Source organism: Nelusetta ayraudi, unplaced genomic scaffold (assembly GCF_046127955.1).
Source record: "Nelusetta ayraudi isolate G7.1 ecotype Tasmania unplaced genomic scaffold, CSIRO-AGI_Nayr_v1 ptg000061l, whole genome shotgun sequence".
Classification (NCBI taxonomy): domain Eukaryota; kingdom Metazoa; phylum Chordata; class Actinopteri; order Tetraodontiformes; family Monacanthidae; genus Nelusetta; species Nelusetta ayraudi.
Window position 1 is genome coordinate 527,474 of NW_027466111.1, and position 10,027 is coordinate 537,500.

General features: G+C 45.6%; 1 long non-coding RNA gene and 2 other non-coding genes across 3 annotated transcripts in view; 1 reads left to right on the forward strand and 2 right to left on the reverse strand.

Annotated features, from left to right (window-relative positions):
• The window catches only part of LOC142897851 (uncharacterized), a 71,509-nt gene that overhangs the window by 49,379 nt on the left and 12,103 nt on the right, over positions 1 to 10,027 (reverse strand). The window lies entirely within an intron of this gene.
• trnas-uga (transfer RNA serine (anticodon UGA)) lies at positions 692 to 773 on the forward strand. The gene has a single exon. It is a non-coding gene; the product is annotated as a tRNA-Ser (tRNA).
• Positions 922 to 995, reverse strand: trnat-agu (transfer RNA threonine (anticodon AGU)). Its single transcript has one exon. It is a non-coding gene; the product is annotated as a tRNA-Thr (tRNA).

Consider the following 10,027-nt stretch of genomic DNA (forward strand, 5'->3'; position numbering starts at 1 on the left):
CTGGACACATCTGTCTGCTCTGCTCAAACACATAACCAGGCTCCATTACCGGAGGGGAGAAAACGCCGCAGGTAGCCGATAAATTACTTTTCCACTGACAGACAATGAAACTTGGCACAGTTACTTGACATCTTAAGGCGTTCTCCGAGAAATCGGCAGAGTTTATACGGCGAATAAACAAATGCGTTACTATTGGTCTTCTGATTCTATCCTATCACACAGTGCTAGTATGTGTACGGCGATGTCACTACAGGCAAAACTTCCGTTAGTAAAACGGCTACGTAACAAGAAAGTTGAAAAACGAGTTGAATTAAGTGCTAACAGGACGGGAAATTGAATCGTACACCGTTTTGTCACACGGTGTAACATTCGTCCTGTGCATGGGGTTGCTTTGTGATTACTCAACAAACTTACCAACCTTTATTCGCGGTGTTTGGTGTGCGGCTGCTATGCGGTGAAAAACATGGCCGACATTCTAAAAAAGATAACCCAGCTCCGTCCTATATCACGTGACATTGTTCGGACCTCGCGTCAAACCTTTTGATGTCGTTCGGAAAGTAGTCGTGTCTGGTTAGGACCTGTTCGGATGTGTTCGGACCTTGAAGGCAGTCCAGACACTTGACTGTGAACAAGCAAGACGCGTGAAGACATGAAATTGAATTATGTAAGAAAAACGGATGGATGGTTGAGAGCTGCGATGGCCGAGTGGTTAAGGCGTTGGACTTGAAATCCAATGGGATCTTCCCGCGCAGGTTCGAACCCTGCTCGCAGCGAAACATTTTTGCGTCACAGTGATCTTCCCGCCTTTTCATATACTTCAAATGGTCCTCATAAAAATGTTTTGGCGTGTTAGTATTACCACTGTTTGTCGTAAACTAAAATAATCATGAGAATCTTCTCTCCATTCGTAGCTCACGTAAAAGGCACCGCTGGGATTCGAACCCAGGATCTCCTGTTTACTAGACAGGCGCTTTAACCAACTAAGCCACGGCGCCACTGGCTGCACTCGGTGGATATTTGAGTATACATTCTGTACCACATAGAAAAGTGATATGAAATGAATTAATACATCGCGACAACTACAAAGCAACTTCCGGCAACATTTTCGGTGAGCCGCGATCCACCTCCCCCGACCGACTGTCTACAATCTACGAGCATTTAGATTCATTATTCATCGATAACTCTTAGTTAGCTTAGTTAGCTTAGTGACCCTGATTACGGGGAAATATGTTGTTCAGTGTTTGGACCGCTCACCATAAATGGAAAGACAATTGCATACGAAAAATAAAACTCTTGAGTGGGGATGATTTTCAAGTTTCTTTTGTAAAATAAATAAATGAATAAATAAATGCAATGCCGGGCCAGGCCAGGCCAAATGATCAGATGAATTCATCAGATGGTCATTAATTCTGAAGAGCAAAAAGAACCCATATAAATGAGCCAAACTGACGAGCTCATTCTTGATGTGTTTCAAAGACTCACTGACTCACTGTCACAGCTTCTACACCAGGGGTGGGCCAACCTTTTGACTGGTGGGGCCACAATGACTCGTAAAATGTGCCAGAGGGGCGGGGGGGTAGCGGAGCAGCAGCAGATGGATGGGGTGTTTTGGTGAGCCACCTCATCGGAGGAAAAATAGATCATGGGATATGTAGATTTAAAAAAAAAACAACAAAAAAAACAGCTTTAATGTCAATTGAAAAACAACAAAAGCAAAGTTGCAACCAAATCCCTGTCTTTGAAGCCCCCACGGTATCTTTATTGAAATGACTTTGACAACACTGAAAGAATGGATGACATAAAGCTATTTTCTGACTGACTTCATTTCATCAAGTTTGGCTTAAGGGCCGGAATAAAAAAGCTTAGTGGGCCGCATTTGGCCCCTGGGCCGTAGTTTGCCCACACCTGGTCTAGACCAAAGCCAGGTTCACAAAGTGAACGCTGTGACACCCCAACAGTTTTGACACTAAAAGTATATCATTCATATATTAGTAAATGTGAAGTAATGGACCCCGCACATCTGTAATAGGGTTCAAGTTCTTTGAGAAGCACTTGTTTTTGTTGCTCCATGAGGCCGGTCCGGCCCACTCCGCGCTATCCTACAGATACACAAACCAAACTGAATGTAATGGTAAAATATGTCACACACTCGAGGACGAGAATAGAGTTGAGGGGCGCCAGGCTTGAGCCAAGGGAGTTGGCCAACCACTGGTCCTGGAGATGACTCCGAACATTTTCACTGGTGCCTCCACTGGTGACTCACTCTTTGGACTCACGTTGAGAGTGAACACAGCATGGGTCCAAGCACATGTAGTCAGTTTGAACAAGAGAGACTAACACAACATCTATTCAGTGATCCGTTGATGATGACTCAATTTAAATTTCAACAGAATGACAAGAAAATGGTTTGAAAAAAAAAAGAAAGTTCCAGGATTCATGTCTTCACTTTCTCAATAATTTCTGCAATCGGAACATGTGACACAACAGTCGATCTGCTCCAGCGTTTCCATTGGACAACAGACTTCAACTTGACTTTTGTGAGATATTTCTTGCCCTAAAAATAGAGAAAGTGTTTTCTCCTCGGGGTTCTTTCCATTTTCCATGAGTTATTTCCTGTTACTAATCGTCCCGACCACCAGGCCACCTCAGCTTCCTCTTCTGCAGCCACATTCACTGTAAGTGTGTGTTCACACTCCACGCTGTTTCAGTGCACAAGAATGAAACGTGTCATCAACTCCCCTGATAACCTATCGCCCCCTGCTGATTCACTGCACGTCGTTGTTTTTCATATTGCTGTGTTGTTGTAGTAGCTGGAGTACTATACTGAGTACTGGAGTACTAGCAGCAAGTAGTAGGCTAAAGGCTTGAAAGTGTGTCTCTGCGCATTTTTTTTTTGTCATTTGTTGATTACAATCATTTACCTAACTGTATTTTAATGCACCGTGAACGTGCTGGCATGCTTGTCTCACATGGGTGAAGCTGAAAATGAATTGTATATTTCTCAAATGAGAGCTTCCTCAATATTCATACACAACTCATCAAGTACACAATCCAACAACTCCAAAACAGTCTTGTGGACAAGTTGTGACCTGCGTGAGATCACCAAGCGATGATACAGTCATTCATAGTTAGGTAACATTAAGTCACATGGAGCAAACAGTCCGTCTAAGCCAGTTTCTAGTGTGGACCACAGCTCGGAGTGTGATGGCACTTTTTAGTTATCATGCTGATGTATCATTTCTTTGTTTCTTACGACCGCTTCATTCTCGTTATCTCGTGCTCTCCTCATCCGTCACCTCCAGTGTGGTGGCAGAACAGTCTGGCCTCTTCTGCCGCCACACTGGAGGTGAGGAGAGCACGAGATAACGGAAAAAAACCAGGAATGAAGCAGTCATAAGAAACACAGAAATTATACATCAGCATGAAAACTAAAAGTGCCATCACAGGAGCGACAGTGTTACTTGCTTTCAACTGCAGTATCGCGAGAGGGACGTAGCAGAAAGCTTGGAAAACGAGTTTGCAGGGTGCTCATCTTTCGACAAATCATGTTTTGTCAAAGGTTTTAGTAACAAGCCGAAACTATCAGAGCTGCACACAGTGAGGTTTGACTTTTCATCTCCTCTGTACATTGTGGCTCACATAAATAAATATTCTTGTAACTCAGTCTACCTGCAACCATGGATCAGTGTAATAAAAACTAACTCATGTTGTAAAACCTCAGTAAACTCAGTACAACTCAGTATTCAAGGGAAAACACAGTTCAACGCTTTGATTGATCAATGGATCCAGCTCTGGAACAAACCATGGATCCAGCTCTGAAACCATTGATCCAGCTCTGGAACCATTGATCCAGCTCTGAAACCATTGATCCAGCTCTGGATCAAACCATGGATCCAGCTCTGGATCAAACCATGGATCCAGCTCTGGAACCATTGATCCATCTCTGGATCAAACCATTGATCCAGCTCTGGAACCATTGATCCAGTGCTTGCATAATTTGCTTATTTTCCACTTTGGTAGCAGTGATGTTAAAGTTCAAGTCCCAGTGATTGTCACGTCCTGTAGGATGAAAAATCTGTCCTCCGCATTTGACCCCTCATCCCCTGAGGGAGCGCTGGGCAGCAGCGGTGCCACGCCCAGGAATCATTGGCTGATCCAACCCCCCAAGTCCAACCCCCAATACTGGGTGCCAAGCAGGGAGGCAATGGGGACCATTTTGACCGTCTTTGGTCTGACCCGGCCGGGGATGGAACCCACAACCTACCAGTCTCAGGGCGGACACTCCACCACTGGACCACTGAGCTGGGCTCCTCCTGCACAGCAGGGGGGGCCTCCATGCTTCAGAGGGGAGTCTCAGCGCTTCTCCCTGCTGCTCCAATGTCCTTCTGACCTGCCGTACCGGCACGTGGCCCGGGTGGCTCCCTGTCGAGCTGAGCCAATGTAAAACTATGCTCAGAGAGTCCAGCCTGGACTTGCAGGGATGACAGGAAAGTGATGAATTTCCATCAGTTAGCTGAATGGGAAATGGTTAAGATCAGATTGAGTTTGCACGACATGTTTGTCTGAGCTGAGAGTGAGTCACTGCAGGCTGCTTGCTCTGCTGTTAGCGGCGCCACTTCAAACTTTTGAAGTTGTACATTTGTTTTTCCTTCCAGAAAAGAAACAAAGGTCCACAGTGATGATTAAGCAGAAGAGCTTCTGACTGTGCACCTGGCAGAAAGCAGTCATCACTCAGCTTATGCACCCAACCTTTAGTTGTCAATGTTATATTTTAATCGTATAATATTTCGATTTGCAGCATTTTGAATCGGGATAATATATTCATAATATTTATATAGAACTTTATTCCTCTTGAAATGAATCATTTAATAGTAATTGTTCATCAGGGTTTTTAATCAAGGCGACAAATTCATGGATGGCTCTGCAGCACTCTGTCAAAAAGCCTTTGGAGCCCTTCAGGAGTTTGTCATTGTACATCAGTATATCGGAGCTCCAGCCTCCATCCTGTAATTCTAATGGAGGCCCAAAACTATGAGTCATAATTACAACTCTCAACAAGAGTAAGTTCACATGCTTCAGCCTGCTGGAACAAGGAATTCTCATGCACTCATCTGCTGAATGTTACCATACTGTTGGAGGGAAAAACACCGCTGGTGGAGTTTTTCTCCACCTGCGGTTGATGGGTGGGAACCCCTCCAGGGGGTCTCGCAATAGTGGCTCTGGTGCCAACAGAGCTCTTCTGAGAGTCTTCGGGTCAGCAGAGAGGAACCCGCTGGCCCCAGCCGACCCCACCGCTGCTCCATGGGCAATGGAAAGACATCAGCTGCGTTCCCATTACAGTTTTTCACAAAATAAAAGAGATGTCTCAAAAAATCTTGACAAAGTGCTATTGTGATTTGCATAAACCGTAATTCTCATTAAAATCTCGTCCCATGACATTTTATGAGGATTACCTTTGCTTTTGTTAGTTTGCATTTGTTTGCCGTCAAGAATGCTTGTTAATTTTATTGTTTTTGATGACTTGTAAAAAATATTCCGTCTCCCCCTCCGTCCAATCATAACGCGCCATTTTCACTGGTCAGTGAACTGGTCACGTGACCCCGTACGTCACATCCGCTGACGTGTCAATGTGAAAAAAGTGTTTCCATGACACTTCAGTGATATTCCTCCATATGGATGCGTGTGAAGAACCACCTGCTGAGAGTCAGAACCCTTCTGCCATGTTTGAGAGGTTTTTCCAAGCTGAGCTTCACCGCCGTTCCCTCCTGCTGGCCAACCCCGGAAGTGACGTATTTATAGCATCAAGCTAACCATTACTCAGCATTAACAGTCACGTATTTTAGCTGAATGTTGGGGTTTTGGTTTAACATATACGGCGTTGGCTGTTCAAATATGTAAAAACCCTACATTTAAAAACTTCTTATTTTATTTTTAATTCCAATACTTAAATGTATATGTTGTGTCTTTGTCAGTAGATGGCGCCATTTCGGCTGACTTCCCAGGATGCTTTGCAGCAGCACGCAAAGCATCCTGGGATACGGGAGGCTGTGAAGGATAGTAGCGGTGCATCCTCGGAATGGGCTAACAGTAGGGCGCATTTCAAGGCCGCATTTGGAGCGTCCTTCGGATTTCTGGGACTTGGGACAAGCCTTCGCGCAGTGCGATGACGTATCTGGCCTTCAAATGCAGCCTTGGAAGGATGCAGACCCTGAATTGAGGCACAGCCCAGGTCCATTTCTATTTCTACCAGAGGGCAGAAGAAGAGCACAGGTGAGAACCATCAAGGGCAGGACCGACAGCGAGACACAGGTGACATAAATCAAGAGCAACAAAAAAAAGCGGGGAAAGCAGACACATAATGTAAACCACAGGAAAAAAAACACAGAGACGAGACTATCAAAATAAAAGTGGAAAGAGAAAAACAACGGGTGATGACGCAGGTGATTTTCCTTGATTGTAAAATCAGACGTTTAGAGTTTATAGTTGGAGACTTTGTTTGAATTGACGGTGAATTCTCTCCCCTGTTGTCGTCGTCTTCCATCCCGTACAGTTTCAAGCCAAACACAACTGTCTCAGCAGTTTTTCTCGGGGGGGTGGGGGGGCAGGAGGGTGAACCACTTATGCAACTTCTCACGTCCAAGTGTTTCATAAATGCAAGTGGGTTCATTACAGCAGCATGGTTGTGTGGTTGTCATCAGTAAAGTGCAAAGCGGCGGCCTCGCCCGCTTACTCACCCTAAACACCCGCTGGAAACCCAGGCCAAACACTCCTTTGTGGTCTTTTCAAACACTCCTTTGTGGTGGAACCACCAGATACACACAGCGCAGCGCCACCGCTCTGACGCTGCCTTGTTTAAAAGCTCCCAGCGTGGTTTTACTGAGCCAAGTGGAAATAGATTATGCAATGAAGGCAGTGCACTTTGTTGTTGGCCAATCACATCATACACACAGTATGTGACTGAGTGTCATCCTGGAGACGCAGTAACGGTGTGTTAACAGTGACACACTGTTCCTGGATCTGTTTCAATGTGTTCTGATTCTGCACTTATCAAGAAACAGGAAACAGACTGTGTCTGTGTCCCAATCCAGGCTCTGCATCCGTCCAAGGCTATATTTGAAAGGAAGTTGCGTCCTAGCACTGCGTGAAGGCTCCTCCCACTTCCCAGAAGTCAGAAGGACGCTCCAAATGCGCCCTCGAAAATGCGCCCTACTGTTAGCCCATTCCAAGGCTGCAGCGCTACCGTCCTTCACCTCCTTCCGTATCCCAGGAAGCTTTGCGTGCTGCTGCAAAGCATCCTGGGATCCTGGGAAGTCAGCTGAAATTAGCGCCATCTACTGGCAAAGACACCTCGTATAAATTTAAGTATTGAAATTTCACATCAAATATTCAGTTTTTAACGCATGGTTTTTACTGATTTGAACATCCAACGCCATCGTTAGATGGTGAACCAATGGTTAGCTTGATGCTATGAAAACGTCACTTCCGGGGTTGGCCAGCAGGAGGGAACGGCGGTGACGCAACCAGGAAATACGCCCAAGGCTAGACCGTCCCGTGTGGTTACCGGGGAGGCGGGGTTTGGGTCTGTCCTTCTGGGCCGGGTCCTTGCAGGACGCTTCCAGAGAGACAGTAGATAAACTATGACCAATAGCAAAGCCCGTCCCTCAAACATTCCACCAAATAATCATTTTGGATTCTGCAGCATTTTTCAGGAGTCTCAAGGACGCTTTGCATGAACAACATGGACAGATAAGAAACAACAGAGTAGATATGAAAAGAAAGGAACGTTCTCTTCGCTGAGAGGTCGTGAAGAACTTTCCAATGTCATGGAGAGACACAGGGTAGAAGAAGGACTCATTGCTTCATGAACCCCAGCACCACAGGTAATCATTCAACGCTTCATTAGATTGTAGCTTTGCAAATGTCCCCAATGTGGGATGAATAAGCCCTGAGGCTGGGAGGTTGTGGGTTCGATCCCCAGCCGGGTCAGACCAAAGACTGTAATAATGCCCCCCCTCCCCCTAAAGCGCTTTAGAGGAGGCGTTCTTATTCTTATTCTTGATAAATGACTTGAATTGTTTGCTCATTTTACACAACAGTGAAAGACTGATACTGATGAAATAATCAATCACGAGAGAGTGAAAAGTGGGAAACAAGCAGTCAGAACCCAAACACGGTCGGAACACGGACTCCAGGAAGCTTGACTGGAGCTTCCTCGCAGTGTCCTGACCCGGTGTGGTTCACCTGGATCCGTCCACACTGGGAAACATTCCAAAGGCTTGGGAGACATCCAGACCAAGAGGAGGAATTCTTGATCTCAGCCGGCGATGGGAAGTCAGGAAGAGTGACTCTTCATTCACTTCCTGTTTTGTGAGCCGTTTCTTCACAAGCTACGTGACCAAACCCGACAAACAGCGCTGTTTGTTTTCCATTCGGGGAAAAGCAACGGTCTGAGCGTTGATCTGTCAACAGCTGTGTTGTGTGAATTCAAGTTTCTTCCAGCAGAGGTGCAGCCCTCCAAACAATGGAAGGTTCCATTTGTGCAAGGTAACGATCTCAGGATTCTGCAATGACAATCGAGAACAGGCGTGGGCAAAATATGGCCCGGGGGAACATATCTGGCCTTCTAAAGCTTTTAAATCCGGCCCCACCCAACTGGAAGCAATGATATTCAGAGTCAGCCAGTCATCAAACAGCTGCATCTCCTCCAGGTTTACACAGTCATTTCAATAAAGAGCTCAACTCCCTGGTGGTTCTGGATGGTTCTGGATGGTTCTAAGAGCTAAACACCCTGGTGGTTCTGGATGCTTCTGGACGGTTCTAAGAGCTGAACTCCCTGGTGGTTCTGGATGGTTCTGGATGGTTCTAAGAGCTAAACACCCTGGTGGGGCTTCACAGACACTGATTTGGTTGCAACTTTGCTTCATTTTCCAGTGACATTGCAGCAACATGTTTCCTCCAGGATATCCCATGATGCATTGTTTCCTCACCACAACACTGCATCCATGTGCTGCTGCTCCAGCATTTTAGAACCCACTGTGGCTCCACCAGTCAAACAGTTGGCCCACCCTAGTCTAGGGGATCCAGGGGTGGTGTTAGGTGGTTCTGGGTGGTTCTAGGCCAGGCATGGGCAAACTACGAAACTCCAAACTATATTTTTTTCCTCCTACGAGTTGCCAGAAAAAAAAAATACCCAAGTGAAGTACAGACATCTGAAAAATGTACTTAAGTACAGTAAGAAAGTACTTTTACTTTGTTACTTCCTCTGTCTACTGACCACTCTGCAGATCCAACACAGAGCGTTAGCGCTAGGAATCCTTAGAAACGCCCATAACATCTAAATCTCCTGTTTCCTTTCTTTACTCTGGAGAGATTTTATTTTTTGATTATTTTTTAATATAATAATAAAATGTTTCTCCTTTTGCACTGTTGTTGTTGTAATGACGCAAAGTCCCCCAATGTGGGATTAATAAAGGTGCTCTACTCTACTCTATTCTACTCTACTCTATTCTACTCTACTCGATTCTATTGTAACAACACAGAAGGGACGGCGGCTCAGTTCTACACCAGTGAACAACATCAGAACAGATTTCAGTGGGGCTGCTGTCCAAGGATTCACCAACATAATTACACAATATTAGTGCTGCACTTTCTCCTTCAAATGACTCAGAAACCAAAGTCAGGTTTGTTCTGTTTTCTGCTAAACAGTGTGTGTGTGTGTGTGTGTGTGTGTGTGTGTGTGTGTGTGTGTGTGTGTGTCTCTCTCTCTCTCTCTCTCTCTCTCTCTCTCTCTCTCTCTCTGCTCCTCCAGGCAACAGTGGACGCAGTGTTGTTGTGAAGCCCCGCACTGAGCAGGGTGGGTGGTGTGTTTCCACTGACGGCCTCGTGTGGAATGTTGCAACTCCTGAGGGATTGTGGGGAACAAAACAGACAGAAACACATGGGCTGAAGAATGTATGTTTTGGGAAAGGCCATATAAACACTGAGAACAGTGACATGTTCTGTAACGACCACGGCTAATAATAACTCA